This window comes from Pleurodeles waltl, chromosome 3_1 (genome assembly GCF_031143425.1).
Source record: "Pleurodeles waltl isolate 20211129_DDA chromosome 3_1, aPleWal1.hap1.20221129, whole genome shotgun sequence".
NCBI classification, from domain to species: Eukaryota; Metazoa; Chordata; class Amphibia; order Caudata; family Salamandridae; genus Pleurodeles; species Pleurodeles waltl.
In genome coordinates, this window is record NC_090440.1 from 354,805,620 (window position 1) to 354,823,291 (window position 17,672).

At 42.9% G+C, this 17,672-nt stretch overlaps 1 protein-coding gene across 1 annotated transcript in view; it reads left to right on the forward strand.

Moving 5' to 3' along the window:
- Positions 1–17,672, forward strand: part of FGF7 (fibroblast growth factor 7) — a 203,355-nt gene that overhangs the window by 174,367 nt on the left and 11,316 nt on the right. The window lies entirely within an intron of this gene.

Here is a 17,672-nt window from a genome sequence, read left to right on the forward strand (position 1 = left end):
TACAAATATAGGTCAGGAAATCGTACCGCTAGAAAATATGTGTGAACTGCATTTGAGCATGAGCAAATAAGTATGTGTAGATTTGCTCATTCGAATCTGTTGAGCGTTTACAAGTTCACTTTCCCTCCAACCACTTTTTTCCAACTGTGGAAGAAGATTTATTTCTGCCCTTGTCAGGAGGAAATTTCCAACCTTTCTCTGTATGTGAAAAGATTAAAGAAGAATTTGTGAAACCCCTAAAATATACAAGTTAATAGGTTTGCACAGACTTCAAAGGGCATTCTAGCCCTGGAACTACTGCTTAACGTTACCTCCAGCCACAGTATGTAGATCTGTGGAAAGGTGTGAGAATGTGGGAATTGCTAGACTTCAATCCCTACTATAGTATGAGGCCTGGCATAAGAGGCTATTATCAGAGCTCTTATATAATGAGGTTGCTGCCATCGTTTATTGCCACACTACAGCACCAAAGAGTCAAGTTGATTTTTTACAGGACAAGTAGATTTATGAAGCAACCTGTCCCATGGACAAGTAGATATTCTATTGAATTCCACACCCCTGAACTCAATCTCAAACTCATACAATTGGAATTTCATAACTCTCACAGCACAAAAACTGAAGTATACTGTATGTATACATTCTCTCTGGTTTTAATAGTTTAATGTAGATTCAATGAGGCAACTATGTATGTAATATTAATTTTACGTATGTTATGTTTTTTAATAATTATATAACATACCCACCCAATGGTAACAAGCAACTATTTCATAAATTGTTTTACTACCTTAAGGCTTTTTTTAGGAGCAAATAAGAACGAGTCATGCAATGACTAGACTGTTTTGAAAGTGCGGAATGTGATGTATTTGCGTAGGTGCACAATGAATCATTTATCTTTTAGGAGCACTCTAGCATTTTATTTCTATCGCAAAGCTTCTTTAATGAAAACAAATGTGAATTCTTTATGCAAATGAAAAGATTGTTTTGAAAATATTGTATCTATTGTTAATTGACAATGTGATTTTATTAGTCATGTAATGGTTTTAATTAACTATGGACCTTATACATAAACTTACTTACATTAGTGGTGGATTATTATAAAACAATGTGAGGTAATTTGAGTGATGGACATGCAAATCTGTTTGTTTGATTGAATAGGATAATGGATGGATAGAGGAGGGAAGACTTTAGAAAGTATTACTTGGGAATTCATAGTAGTAAGATGAGGTTTGAACTGAGTAAAAGGGGAGATGTAGGAGGCTAGAGTCTAGAAATGGATTAGGAAGATCATGAGGTAAAATGAGGTTTGGGATGAGTTAATGGAGGAATACATGAGGGAAGGGTTATTTAGGAGATCATACTAGTAAAATGAGATTTGGGAGAGCCAAGGAAGGATGGAGGAGGGAGGAGTCTAGAAAGTGTTTTTGGAGATCATAGTAGTAGAATGTGACTTGGGATGACTCAGAGAATGTAGGTAGAGGATACACTGAGAGAGGTATAGGATGAGAGATAGAGTAGTGCATTGAAGAGAGTCAAAGTTGTTTTTGTTTTTTGTTTCTTGTTTTTATTTTCATTTACAGGAGGAGTAAAGTGATCTAGATATAGATAGATATATAGCTACATAGAAAAGGTATACATGTATGAGGAGGCCAATATGTTGAGATATAAAGTTGTATTGTATATTGTCAGACTTTCAAGTGCTGCTGTACTTGAAGCTAATTTATTTGTGTATTTTACTTTTTTATATATTTGCTTTCATTTATATTTTACTCAATATTTCAATAGTGAAGCACTTGTATATAAAATATTCATTATAATATTTAAATATGGTGATATATACATAAAACAGATACCCATATGCATCTATTCAAACAACTTATATCTTATATGAGATGTATGCAGTGACCTATATACATGATAAACATACAATTACTTATACACACACACACACACATATATACATATATTTGTATGTATATACTGTATATTTTTACCATAATATTCACATTTGTTAAGCAGACCTAATAACGTCTATGTAAATTTTTGAAAACACAATAGTCAGTATGCTTATTTGTACACAGAAGTGCACATATTTAAATACATACATATAATCAAATAATACCTTTTTACATACACATGGACATACACATGGATATGCTGTACATTAGTAATTGAGTATGGTGGTTATGTAGTTGAGAATCAACTCTTCAGTAGTTTTATGATGATAACAGATGAATTTGAAGGGGAGCACTTTCAACTGTAAACACCCTTAACCGATTGATACTATCTGCTTTTTTGGTGATGTCATTGATCAGAGTTGGCACATTGCCATTTTTAGAAGAAATTGGCCACTCACAACATTACTTTGGTAGACACAGATAGTTAAAATGTACCTCCATAAGAAAGAGTGAATAAGGGTCATATAATATATTTCACTCCAGATCAAGCCTATATGGGGAAATGCAGGACACATAAGATAGGAATGAATCATATGTTGCCTCTATATGATATATTTCAAGGTATGGAAGCTACTCTACCATTCATGGCATTTGAGAAAAACTTAGCACACAGTACTCTTCTTGCTATAGATTGACCCCATACGTACAAAAGAATAAGTTACTTAACTCTTGGTAACGCCTTATCTGAACTAGAGACTCTAACGAGCCACAGATTCCTTACCTTAGCATTATCCCCAGGTGTCAGACTGCATCTGGAAATGTTTTCATGACAGCACCTATGCGTGCCAGTAGGCAAAGAAAGTGCACATTAGAAATGTCAAGACACGATTCAGGATCTCTGGGACATGTTAAAAGGTGAAAGAGGGAACATACATTTAAGACTATTCAAGAACCTATTTACAACAGGAGATTTGAAGAGGGAAGGCTGATCAGGCAACAGCACAAAGCAGAGACAGCAGAAAGATAGTCCTTCAGAGTGCCCAGAACAGAGTCCTGCTTCGAGACGAAAGAAGAAAAATAAGAACTTGAAATAGAGGGACAGAAAGGGAATCAATTTGCTTTTCTGAACACCATGCCATAATGTTTTAAAAAGCTGTCAACTTCCGTCACTCAATCTCCACACAAGAAGGCAAAGAGTTGACAGGTTCGGGTGGAGAACTCTCCTTTCCTGCTGCAATAGAAGATGCTCCCAAAGGGGCAGCCTGATTGGAGGATCAATGGCCATGCTCAAAAGCTCTGGATACCAAGCTCTCAATGCCTTTTCCAGAGCCACAAGGATGACTTGGCCTGGTTGTTCCTGATCTTCTTGAGAACTCTGGGCAGGATTGATATGGGCACAAGACAAAAAGTGTCTCTGAGCGAGTGCCACCTTGGAAACTCCATTGCACAGAACTGCTGACAATGCACGTTCTAGGCAGTGGCAAACAGATCTAACCAAGGCTCTCCCCACTGCTAAGAGAGAACTTGTAACACTTCCATTTGGAGATGTCATTTGTGATCCACTAGGCATGTGCAACTGAGTTTGTCTGCCCTGATGTTCAGAGAGCCCGCTAGGTTTTGAACCACCAGGGAAATTCCCTGACGTGCCAGGCATGTTTAGAAATGCAGGGCCTCCTGAAAAAGTGTCCACAACCCCATGCAGCCCCTTTTGTTGCAGTACCATATGGTAGTGGTGTTGTCAAGGAACACCTGCACTCACCTTTCCTTGATGAAGAGTAGAAAGGATTTCAAAGCCTATCAGATAGCACTGAGCTCCAGCAGGTTGATGTGGAGTCTGGATTCTGCCGGAAGCCAGAGTCCTCTTATCTCCACCTCTCCCAGATGGCCAAAAAGTGATGCATCTGTCACCACTATGACATCTGGTTGGGGAAGGGAGAGAGGTCTGTCGTTGACCCATTTGGGGTTTGTTAGCCATCACTGGAGTTCTTTCGCAGTTCCTTCCACGATCTGGACCATGTTGGAGAGATTCCCCTGATGCTGCGCCCACTGGAGCTTTAGGTCCCACTGCAGAGCCCACATATGCTAGTGGACAAGGGTCACCAGCAGGATGAAGGAAGCTGTGACTCCCAGCAGCCTCAGAGTCAGTCTCACTGAAATTTATGCTAGAGGCTGAAACATCAGTCTCATAGTCTGAATATCCTGGACTCCCTGTCTGGAGAATATGCCCGAAGCTGCAGCTTGTCCAGAACAGCTTTAATGAAAGGGAGTGTCTGAGAAGGAGTCAGATATGGTTTTGGCACATTGATAGTGAACCCCAGTGAGTGAAAGAGGTCCGCCATAATGTGGAGGTGGGAGACAGCAGCCTGGTGTGAACCTGCCTTAACAGCCAGTCATTTAGCTAGGGGAACACTGGCACCCCTAATCTACTCAGATAAGCTGCAACCACTGCCATCACCTTAGAGAATACCTGAAAGGCACTGGTAAGGGGATGCAAAGTGAACTGGAAGTGCTTGTGGCCTACCATGAACTGCAAGTAATGCCATTGGCAAGGCAGGACAGGGATTTGAAAATATGCATCCTGCAAGTCCAATGCTACCATCCATTCTCCTAGGTCCAGGGCAGACAAGACCACGGCATTATGAACTTCTCATTCTTGTGTGAAGAAATTGAGAGGAGTTAGGACTAGGCTAGAACAAATGCTTCTGCCCTTTTTTGGCACCAAGAAGTAGCGGGAATAGCAAACATGTTCCGCTTCTGGTGTCACCACCCTCTCTATGGCTCCCTTCACGGGGAGAGCAGTGACTTCCCCACCGAGAAGGGATAGGTGAGCCGCCATCAGCTGGTCATAAGTTGGTGGCATGGAGGAAGGGATAGTCACTCCCTCCCCTTCAGATGATTTGTAAAGCCCATCTGCCTGATGGTATGACCGCCAGTGGGGCAGGTGATGATGAATCCTGCTGCCAACTGGGTGCCCATATTGGCAAGAGGACAGATTAGAAGGGTTTGGAGGCTGAAACTGCCAGGGGAGGCGTGGACTGCCTGACTGCTGGCTGCCTGATTCACAGGATCTGTGGTTACTGAGCTCACACAGAGACTGAACAGCATGCACGGTGAAGTTTGAAGCCCCTTCCATGGCCACGAAAGAAGTGAAAGGGGATTGTGAGTGACAAGGGGCCATGGAAAGGACCTGGCCATAGGCCTCCTCCTGTCAAGCGCTCCAGCACCGAATCTGCCATCAAAGGGCATGTCCATCAGTGATGATTGTACATCCCCGGGAAAGACAGTCATCCTCAACCAGGCGTGGCACCGTAAGGCCACGGTTGACGAAACCACTCTGCCCAGTAAGTCAGTCGTGTCCACCCCACAGTGAGAGGGCTCAATAAGCAACGCTTCCTCGCCTCGTTGGCTGGCAAATGAGGTAAGTCAAATACCTCATTGACTTTTTTTTGTCGTGGTGGGACTATCTCGAGTGACCTGACGGTTTCAAGTGCAACAAAAATCTAGAACTCCACAAGCATTCCCAGGACCTTGCTCATGACCTGTATCTGGATCGTCACTGCGTCATAGGTCGATCGACCAGGAGCCTGAGGGATCACTCCTTCAAGGCCTTTTGTTCATGGCATAGAAATCAGTGCAGGTCTTTGGGAGGTGGTCACACTTGAGGCACCAAAGGCATACAAGATGTGGTTCCATCACTGACATTGAGCAGTGACAGGCACCACAGGGCTTGAAGCTGGCCTTTCATGATGACATGCCTGCCACACTAGAAGTAAAAACCTCAAAAAGGCTTCAACAAAAACATGAATAAAGTTAGTCAAAAAATGACTAGGAGTAGCTCTTCTCCAGATCTGTGCTGGCTGGTGTGGAAAGAAAAGAATGACATTAGTGCGCCTGGGTGGCACCTATATAGGCACTACGCACATCACTTGTGGCGTAGACAATGCTAACATCACCACGGCGAGCCAAACTACACCATCTACCAGCACGCAGGGGACTGCTTACATAAAATTTCCATATCCAGTCTGACGCCTGTGGGTAATTCTAAAGCAAGGAATCTGTGGCTAGAAGTCTCTATCAGGTGTATAAGCATAGATCCTTACTGGAAGGGACTCAGAAGAGACTCATGTGAAACTGAATTCCTGGCATAGGAATGAACTTTTGTAGCCCAGCCATTGGAAAATTTAATGATTAACAGGCACTTCGGATGAGAAGTGCATTAAGAATGTGCCTATGCTATCAGGGAATTTATAGTGGCTGGAACAAAATGATTGTTGGACCTGGCCTTTTTTACAGGGTCATCCCCAAACTTTTTTGCCTTCCTTCCTCCTCCTATTTTTTCTGACCTCTTGTTTTTGGCTCTAGGACTCTGAACACTTTATCACTGCTCTGCTGATCAGTGCTAAAGTGCAGGTGCTCTCCCTTCTAAAGATGGTATGATTGGCTTACACCTAATTGGCACATTTAAGTTACCTTTAAGCCTCGTACTCGTACAGTTGTATCTCCATATCCAGGGCCTGTAAATTAAATGCTACTAGTGGGCCCGCAGCACTTCTTGCGCCACCCACAGAAGTAGCCTTTCAAACCTGTCTCAGGCCTGATAGCGCAGGGCCTGCATGCGTAGTTTACTGCCACAGGGACCTGGCAGCTAAATTTACTTGCCAGGCCTGGAACTCCCCTTTCACTACATGTAGGTAACCCCTAAGGTAGGCCCTAGGTAGCCCTATCAGCAGAGTGCTATGTACAAGGCAGGACATTTGCCTAGTTGTGTGGCCTGTCCTGGTAGTAACAGCCTATTTGGTTTCTTTCTGCTGTGAGGGCTGCCTTGCTGATAGGATTGCATTGGAAATGCCCTACCTTATGTCTAGGTGGTATTGTCTGATCGATGAGGGGTAGGCATGTTTGGTATGGTTGTAATGGTAGTAAGAAATGCTGCTTACTGGTGTAGGTGTATTTTTTATTACTATTATAGAAATGCCACTTCTAGCAAGTGAGCATTTCTCTGTACTTATGACTCAAAAATGGTGTTTTGCAGATTGACTCCAGTCCACATCTGGAGCAGAGTGACAGCGGGCTTTGTGCATACTTTTCAGACAGCCTGTACACAGGGAGGGTGGACGTGTCACAGAGGTGCATCTGCATATTGAATGGTCTTTCTGGGCTGAAAGAAGAAGAAGCAGGGCACACCTGCATTTGTAAAGGCTGTGCCCTGGCCTCACACAAAGGGCTTGTTTACCCCCCACTTATGTCTGGAGCCTGTGCTGGAGCAGAGAGGGGACACTCCTAGAACCAGTTAGGACTGGTTGGAACCTCTTCTCTACTTTTTTGTGAAAGTTGCTCAAAACTGAGTATAAGTACAGGGAGCTTTCCCCATGCAATAGAGACACTAATGGACTACTGAACTGGACAGAGGATGCTGCTGGAGGGACTTGCCAGGAACCACTTTTGGACTCTGCTGTAGTGCTGACCTGTGGCCCGCTAGGTCACAGAGAAGGACTGCCACCACCTGCAAACCTATTAGCTGGCCTGCTTGCTTGGGCCCTGCCACCCTGTGCCCCATTTTGTTGTCTCAAGGGGCTGAGTGCTCTGTCCCCTGCAATTTTATTTCTTAAAGCGCTGGAAGGGCGCTTGACCTTAAGTTCTCCAGCATATGAGGAGCACTGGGTTTTATGAGGAAGCATTGGAAGAGACCTTTTGTCTACCTAAGCATGAGGAGAGTGCTACATTTGAATGGTGATGCTTGTGAGCGCAGCGCAGGGGAGCGCTGCGTATTGCCTTGTTGAAACGTACCTGGTGAGCATTGCTGCGCCCCACCCTAGTGAAAAGCACGGAGAGAGCGCTCTCCTTATGGTACCCCCGGGGTGAGGAGCACTGAGTAAAGTGCCCCTGGGGCACAGGCACCCGCTTTGATGCTTCACCGCCACAGTCCAAGTCTGGTTTCAACCGGGTCTCTCCCTGTGAGAGAGACCCACCAACAAGGACTGCATGAGGCCGGAGGGGCAGCCGTGTTCGTGATGCCCTCCAGGAGGAGCGCATTCCCACCCATAACTGCCACATTCACCTGGAGGCGACACAGCATCTGAGAGAGCTGCCAGCTGGGCGGGTGTGACGGCTTCCCTGCTTCGAAGGCTGGGCTGCATTCTTGTGAGGGAGGCGCATGGTCTCCCAGGATGCGGGAAGCCGTCCGCACCTCCAGACCTCGCCAGACTGGGTGGGAAGCCTTGACAGAGGCCCCACCCAGCTGAGGGTTACTTGTTTGAGGCAGCCCCCATGCGAGGAATGGGGTTGCCTCCCACCTAGGTGAGGGCTTTTCCTTTCTTCACTCCCCCTTGGGAAAATTACTGGGGATGCAGGGGCCTTGCTTTCTGGGACGAACGGAAGCCTCAAGGAGGCCTTGTCCCGCTGGGGGTCAATTTTGGCCCCGCAGGACTCAGAGCGCAAGAGTTCTGGGATTAGGACACAGACGTCCCCATTTGCCCTATGTCTTGGTAGCCCTGATAATCTGATTATGTTGACCTATGCCACATAGAAATGTTTGATTTTTTTTGCATTCTCGATGATGCCATGAGCTTTTATGATTTTTCATCTATATGAGCTTCATGATGTTGGCTTGACATTTATGATGATGAGTTTACTGTGCCATGCGCATTTTTGGTGGTATGGGTTTTACCATGACGTGCATTTTAGTAACAATGACAACCTGACTACTGCTTATGTTGCAGGATAACCAGTAACCTATGTGTTTTATGTGATTACTGCGCTCTTTTGGAAAGTACTAGTAACTGAATATTTTTCTGACAACTGCTTGTGTAGCAGGGTATTTCTGTCATGTGTTTGGTCTAATGATGTTTTGTACAATACAGTTTATTTTTATACAACTTGGTGTTGTGTTTCCTTTGTGGTGTATTTTTTGCTTCGTGTGTTGTGTGTGCTGTGCAATCACTTTACACATTGCCTCTGGGATAGGCCTTACTGCTCATGCCAAGCTACCAAGGGGGTGAGGAGGGGTTATCTTGGGTGTGTAACTCCCTCACCCTGACTAGAGTGGGTGGGTTCTGCCTGGCTTGGGTGCATACCCTAGCCAACCAGAAACACAATTTCTCACAATGATGCATTAACATATTGGTTCAGATAATATGTCAATACTGAAACGAAGGTATTAGCCTGAGATATGTTACCTAAGCCATATTTATAGACACATAGCAGCAAGTTAAAAAAGCAACCATTCATAAGATGTGGTATCTCTTCTAGGCTAAATGTGGAAAACATTGCACATCTAGGAATGTAGTGTAGTAGGCCACTCAAATTTGTAAGATTGTAAGATTGCTGGAGTTTTGGGAGTCATTGTCTAAGGCTGTAGTTAGCCAAAATGTTATGGAAGTTCTGCTATTTACTCATTTCGCTTGCACCTTATAATTGCAGGCATGACTTTGGATACACACATTAAGATTCGGTTTAAGATGCACTTGGTGTATGTTCGGTGAATTTATATGAAGGATTAAGGTGCCTTTGTCTTGGATTATGCAGAATCAATTCTTATAGAATGTAACTTTGTCTGACTCCTTTTCATGGTAAGAAGAAACGTAGCTTAGACACCTACTTTTTGGAAGGAGGAGAGAAGAGTGTGGCCATCGAACCATTGATACAATGAGCACATGCAGACTTCAGACTTTGTTGGTCAGAGAGACAATGATTAAGCAAAACCCTCATTCAAGTATCACTCTGTTATGCTGCGGGCCACTTTTTAAGTCACAGCCTACTAGGTAGTGCAGCTGTCTGGTTTGCTAGAGGCATCTTGGGGAGTTTCAGAAAGTTGACCTAGGAATCCATTCCGCTTGTTGATTACCACTGGCTTTGTGGTTTACAACTCACACTGCCTGGCTTTGCATTTGCTTCAGGCTCCTCAGGTTCAGTTCGTTCTCCACAAACTTGCTTTTTGATAACAGGTCTTTAAATCTTGTTTTGATCTTGTCACATTTGCTATGAATTCAAAGAAAGAGGTGCTGTCTTCCAAGGGCACTTGTTGACTTTTCCTTCTCTTACTCAAAGTGAGATTTATGTGACAATCTTGCTGCATACTGGAGGACAGAAAGAGTTTTTTTTTTCTAGCACAGGACAATGTTAAATTAACCGTGTAAGCATTTCAGAATATATCAGAATTATGAATGCACAAATGACGGACATGTTTTGCTATTTCTGAAGTGTGTTGGAAACAAATACTTTAATATGATCAAAACAAATCATTAGACTAGGTGATGCAATTTCCATACATTTTTGTCTATGCACTGTGTAGTTTTATTAGTAAAACTGCATGTCTGTGCAAATGTAATTGTCATTTCAATTCAAAATGTGTAGACTGTAATGGCAGTGTGCTACCACACCATGCATACTCCACTCTGTGCCACTCTACTGTGCTCCACTCCACACCACTGCACTCTACTTTGCACCACTCCACTTTACACCACTCCACGCCACTGCACACTATGCCACTTCATGCTGTCCTTCTCTACTGTACTCTGTACCCCTCTACTCTATGCTAATGCACTCTTCACCACTCTACATCACTATTCTCATCTCCCTGCTCTCTACACCACTCCAATCTAGGCCACCAGTCTACTCTGCACAACTCCACTCTATGCCACAGTGCTCTACTCCACAACACTGCTCTCTACACCCCTACACCTTATATCAATGCACTCCACACCAATTCACTTTACTCTGCAACACTCTACTCTACTCTGTGCCTCTGCACTCTGTGCCAATCCACTGTGTGCCACTCTAATCTACTGTGCGCCACAGCAGTATATGCCACTGCACTATACGCAGCTCTACTCCACCCTGTGCCACTCCACTCTTTGCCACTGCACTCTATGCCACTCTACTCTTAACCACTGCAGTCTGTGCCAATTAACTCTACACAGCTGCATCCTGTCACTGCACTTATGGCACTGCACCCCTCTCTGCATCACTGTACTCTGTGCCACAGCTCTATACCCCACTCTACACCACTGCACAATGACACTCAGCTCTACAACACTGCACTTTCCGCCACTAAACTCTATGCCAATCTACTCTGCACTACTACACTCTAAGCTATGGCATTCTATGCCGCTGCACTCTATGGCACACTCTGCACCACTCTATGTTACTCTACTCTGCACCACTCTATGCCACTGCACTCTATGCCACTCAACTCTACTCTGTGCTATATATACTCTGTGCCACTGCCCTCTTCATAACTCAAATCTACGCAACTCCACTCTATGCCACTGCACTCTAAGCCACTGCACTCTATTCCGCTCTGCTCTACTCTGTGGAATTCTACTCCACGCCACTTCACTCTCTGCCACTCCACTCTGACCCAGTCCACTTTGTGCCACTCCACTTTGCACCACTCCATTCCACTATGCACCACTCTGATCTGTGCCACTGCATTCTACAGCGCTGCATTATACACCACTGGATTTAGTGCCACTGCACCGAATGCCACTACATTCTACTCTATGCCACTCTACATGACTCCACACTATACCACTCCAATACACAACACACTGTGCCAATCCAGTGAAACAACACTCTACTCCTCTCTTTGCCATTCTGCTATATGACACTCCATGCGACTCTCCTCTGTGCCACTAACCTTTAGCCATGCTGAACAGAAGCCACGCTGGTGAACGACATGGCTAAAACACATTGGCAAAGCCAATAGCTCTTGCATAAGCGAGATCTATTGGTTTTTGCCGGTGCTTGTTTTGACTTTGTGCCGGCCCACTAATATGTCACCATAAACTTGAGAAAGCGTAATATCTCCCTTATGGTAGCCTGAGCCACCCCTGTTTTCCATAACCCCTTAATCGAATCTCTGTTTCAGAAAAAACAATCCTTTCTTTCATCTTTCTTCATTTTTGGCTGCTGCATACCAAGTCAAAATACCAAAAATGTTTTTGTAGGCTGGAATCAAAGTGATCGTGTCTGAATGTTCTCTGTAAATTGGCTTGCAATCCATTGCAAGCATCAGACCGGTAATATTTGGCAAAGTCTAATTTATAGTGCGTACTAAGTCAAACAAATGGGAGGTTTCTCTTCCAGAATTCCGTACGATTTCCAAGGAAGAAGATGCAGTTGAAATGTTCAAATCAGTTCCCTAAATGCCAGTTGAAAAGCTTATAGGGCGATTCTAACCAAAAAATACTTGTATCGTTCCTTTCCATCCACGGTATGAAAACACATACACTTGAATAATTGTTTTAGGCCCATGAGGTAAACATAAACACACTGTCAGATGTTAATGATTTCTTGCTGCTTCTGCTGCATTTAAGAAACTGAGATCGCCATAATGTACTTTACAGCAATGCATTAACAATGATCATGTGTTTGAATGTAAGCTTCTTTTAATTCACATAAAAAATTCCTGTACAAAATGCGAACACTGCAATATATTTCTTCTACTACTAGCAAGATATCTGGCATGCCCATTTCCTTCTCAATTCAAGATCTTTACACACACATTTTTCTGTTTTCTGTCTTACCTAAGAATTTTAGAATCAACTAAAGCAAGCAGTTGTCGTACTGTATTTCTTGTTTTATTTTACTGTTAACAAAAATGCATTAATTCCTGGCTATATTTTCATCCATTGATTGGGGTTTTATGATTTGGTTTAGAGGAAGAGGAATCATGTCATAGTAATTTTTAGAACAAATGACACACACTTCACGTTGTACTTACTATTTTGCATTTGTAGGGAGTACAGATGTGTAGAGCACTGCTGTTTTGTGGTGCAAAGCTAGGTAAGATTGGTTTGAGGCACTTAAGTAAATAAAGAGTATAACTTTATCAAATGGTGTATGTTTTGCAATGGAAGCTCAAATCAAATGGATTTTGTTTTGAGGTGTTAACTGTAGGAAATTAGGTTTTTGGTTAAGAGGGGAGGTACCCTACTCAAGCAGCAATCACACTTTCATTCAGGATGAAGACATTCAAACCCAAATTAACCTGTGCTCAACCCTCTTGTAGTTTGTCACGAAACAGTCAGGCTTAACTTAGAGGCAATGTATAAAGTATTTATGCCACTCTTCAAACAGTAATGAAGTGAAAGCACAACCCAAGAACAATCCCACGCCAATTTAGATAAATAGAGTAACATTCAAAGCATTATTTGTGACCAAAATGACAAAAATAAAATCAGTAGAACTGGAGATAAGCAATGTTAAAGATTTAAGTGAAAATAGTGCCTAAAAGCACACTACTCATACTATGGTTATGTGATTGCACTGGACCGAGGCAATGTCACAAGTTCAGACAGACTGTGATGGAGCATGGGCAGGATACAGGCACCAGGTTAGGCCTGCTGAACAAAGTACTTTAAATCCTGGGTGCAGATACTTGCGAGATCCGTGCTGCAACAGTTCTGAACTAACTGCAGGCTCAGATGCAAGCTTCTGCATCAGAGATGCATGACACAGTGGCAGTTTTGACAAAGCCATTGACAAGGCTTGCAGTGGACGGCCCTGTACCGTTGTTGAGGAAGCAGTTGATGGAGGCGATTGGACGTTCTGAGTCAGGTGTGCATCGCACAGCAGCGGTTCTGAGAAGCAGCAAGGTTCTGTGTTGCACAGCGGCAGTTCCAATGCAAGGTTGCAATGCGATGCGTCACACTGCTTCGGCTTTGCTAGGACAACAGCTGGGCCGGCAGAGCACCTTCAGACCCACTTCCAAATATCCAGGACTGGGGTGGCACCACTTGGGGGCAAGACTCACAGCAGACAGTGTCCAGGTGCTGGGTTCTAATGTGGTTGGAGCCTGTTATGTCTGTGAGGCTTTTAACAGAGGGCCAGCCAACAAGCCTGTGGAGTCACTCTAGTGATCCTGGGTTCAAGATGCAGGTCCCCTCCCATTCAGGCAGCAGAGCAGAAGAGTAAAAGGGCAGCAGAGTAGCAGTCCGTTTTGCTGCAGAGTAGCACAGCAGTCCTTGTGAGCCTTCCTCAGGGCCAGAGGTGTATTGAAGAGTTGAGTCAGAGGGTCCAGTATTTATACTCTGTGCCAGCATTTAGAAATAGGAGATGTTTCTGGAGGTTTCTACTCCAGAAGTATTTGGAATTCCTGCCTCCCTGCCCTGGCCTCAGCTAGTCTGGGGGCACAATAGAGTAGTGTGAAACCCTTTGTGAGTGTGCTGATGAAGGGCCTTTGGGATGTGCAAGTGTGGTAGGTGACAGCTACTCCCCCTATCAAGTCAGAGGTACCTCATCCTGCCAACACCTATTCTCCCGTTGCCTCATTGTCTGAAAGTAATAGTCTCACTGTTTTAGAGTAATACACATAAACCAACTTCCAGCTACACGTAATCATGTGACACAGGAAACAGGCTGCAGGCACCAAGTGGTTGGGACAAGAAAATGCAAGTTATCTAAAAGTGGCAGTTTCCGAATTTTGCCTTAAGATCCAACTATACCATTAACATTTTTTAAATAACACATCTTTTAAGACTAAGCTCAGCTTTCTTACTTGTTCCCAGTTGAAAGTTATCACTTAATAAGTGTAATAAAGTATCTCAGTGTTACCCTATGGGAGAGGCGGACCTCAAAGTAGGTGAAAAACGAATTTAGGAAGTTTTCACTGCCAGGACACGTAAAACGTACAAGTACATGTCCACCTTTTTAAATACAATGCACCCTGTCCTGCTGACTGTTTAGGGCCTAGCCTACGGGTGACTTATTTGTATTAAAGGGAGGTTTAGGCCCGGTAAAAGTGTTTTTTGCCTGGTCGAAATGGCAGCCTAAAACTGAAGACACAGGCTGCAATGACAGGCTTGAGACATGTTTAAAAGGGCTATTTAAGTGGGTAACACAAACAATGCTGCCGGCCCACTATTAGCATTCTATTTACAGGCCCTGGCATACAGGTAGTACCAATTAACAGGGACTTACAAGTAAACCAAATGTGCCAATGCGGTGTAAGCCAATTTTTACATATTTAAGGAAAAGAGTACAAACATTTAAGACTAGTTAGCAGTGGTAAAGAATGCAGTGTCCTAGAAGCCAATAAAAACACGTTCAGAATAAAGGGAACGTGGACTCTAAAAGTATGAAAATGATCCTGCAGAAAGGACCAAGTCCAACACAAACTGGTATATTTGTTGATGTTCAAATTTACCAATGACTGCATTGCACATGGCACCCAAGCTCCTGTATGAATGCATTTAAAACTAAAGGCACACCCTGAGATCCACAACATTCTGTGCAAAGGAGAACCATTCACTTTGCTCCACATGCAGGAATATTTTTGCACTTTCTTAGTCCTACTTACCTATTTTGACTGCACTTTTGGGAAAATCCCTCTACAGCTCTTCTTAATAATAAATCCATACAAGTATTAAAATGCAGGCAGCCAAAGTGGGGTAGCTGAGGAGAATGTATGAATATTCTTTCTAAACATGCAACTAAATACACACCTTTACTATTTCATTGACTTGTGAAATTGTGGAAAGACTATTGCAAAATACAACCCTATTTTTTATTATTTTCTTGTAATATATTTTTATTGGTTTTCATGAAACATACTAGCACAGTGGTTCCCAACCTGTGGTCTGCCGACCCCCAGTGGTCCGTCACCCTCACAGATTACTAGGGGTAAACAGGCCTGGGCAGAGAGGAAGGTACTTCTCTACCTAGTGCCTCTGACTAACACATGCATGTTTTTATTATTATTACATCCTTTGTGCAGCAGTTGTAAAAGTACTGCAAAGTTCCTTGTACATCCAGCAGCTGTCTGCCAAAGATAAAGCGTCAAGTGATTAATGTACCTGCTGGAGAGAGATGGGAGTTTTGTCTAGTGGCAGTTTTGACTCAAAGGTAGTGCAGATGTTTAATATGACTGCTTCAAAGAACGTGTACCATACACAGAACAGTATTTTATGTGCATAGAATAGTGGTTACTGTTTTGTCACAGAGATCATTTTGCTATTGTGCAGTTCATAATTGTAATCTAGCACAGTGAGCTATGAACTGTCATTAAAGGGCTGCATGCAAACTGCATGGCACAAATTAGAAAGTGTTTTTCCCCAGTCTTTCAATTTCCTTATGCTGCTAAAAAATGCTTGCTTGAGTAGAAATACATTTTTATTATTAAAGTCAACACTAACCACTGTGTTGTGTTCTGAATTCTGAGTTTGTGCTTCTCCAGATCCAGCACTCTTAGAAAATGCCTACCAGTGTGGATGACATGTGAATTCCACACCTTGTAGTCCCCTGTAAAGTGCTCCAACACCCTTCACTGGTATGAGAGGTGCTGTAAAACAAATGAATTACATGTGACAGAGAGGCTATGGAGCGATGGGAGGCCCATTGGTTTACTTTGTTTCCCCAACACATTTTTATGTGAAAAAGCTTTCTCATATCTTATGTACCTAAAAAATATAAACAGAAATCGCTTGGCAAATGTTGAATCAGACCTAAGGATTCAGCTTTCCTAAATAACTCTAAACATTGAAAAGTTAGATGTTGAGATGCAGCATCAACCTTCCCAATTAAAATGTATATATTTTTGCTTATTTTTTAAATATAAATAATTATATCTTTAGTAATTTGAGTATTTGCTTGGTGTGTACTTGTTTGTGTATTGTTTGCTCGTTACTGTTTTAATGGTTGAAATTTAAATCGTACACATTGCTTGGGTATTCCCGGCTTCCAGTAATGATTCAGTGATGGTCCTCAGGAGTCAAAAGGTTCGGGACCACTGTACTAGCATATTATACTAGAAGTACAAACACAGTTATTAATCAAGGGGCTTCAGAGGGTGTGTAAGCTCTGGTATCAAACAGGTTTTTAGATTAAAATAACTGGTCACCCATTTCAACTTCTTCTAATGATCTTGTGAGGGAATGTGCGTCATTTTATAGCTCCCCAGGGCTCAAGACTAGTTTACAGACATCATCTGGATACATTTTTTGTATATGTGCAAGCTTGATTTACAGGCATACTTTATTCATTTTAGCCCACTGAATACATACAGAACTGCACACATGAGGTGACAAAGATGGATACACATGTTCAAAAAACTTCAGAAGTACTTGGCTAATCTCTACATCAAGGTTAGTGATATATTATAAACGTTAACGGCCACGTAAAAGTGGTTATCCATACCATGCAAACTTACATTTCTCATGGTGTACCAACATATAAATGTTTTGAAGAAAATGTGCAACTGTTTATCTTCCCATAGCGATATAACTTGGAACCATATCAGTGCTCGCTACCCAGAAAGGTCAGGCAGTTCATTTATCTAATAAATGGCACGGTTTATCCTGATCTGTTTTCTTTCATTCCCAAGATGTAAGATTTCTGCTGTCTAACATGTCTAACGTATACTCTGAAATGTTATGCTTTCTCTAGCTTCAGACATTTTTAGAACATTCCATCCTAAAAGGACTTTCCTTCAAATAACTGGACGCTTAATTCTTATAAACATATTCCATAGTGGAGGGATCAATTTAAGGCATGCTGTACGGCTTCGACCTTTACACCGAGAGTAGGATCCAGACTGCAGCACTGGAATGAGAATCTAGCGTGCAAAGCAAGCACGTGCCTGAATAGATGAACACAGGGGGATCCTTCTTACAGGGGAAACCGCCCTGTTGTCTGCGCTCCACATGTGTAGTTACAATAGCTGTGTCTTTGTTTTTATAACAAGCAGTCTCACGATTTTAGTAGCTTTTAAATAAAACCAGAAGTATCACACGCCGATTACCAGTAACTGGCCTTTCTCCTTGCTTGCAATGTGTATCA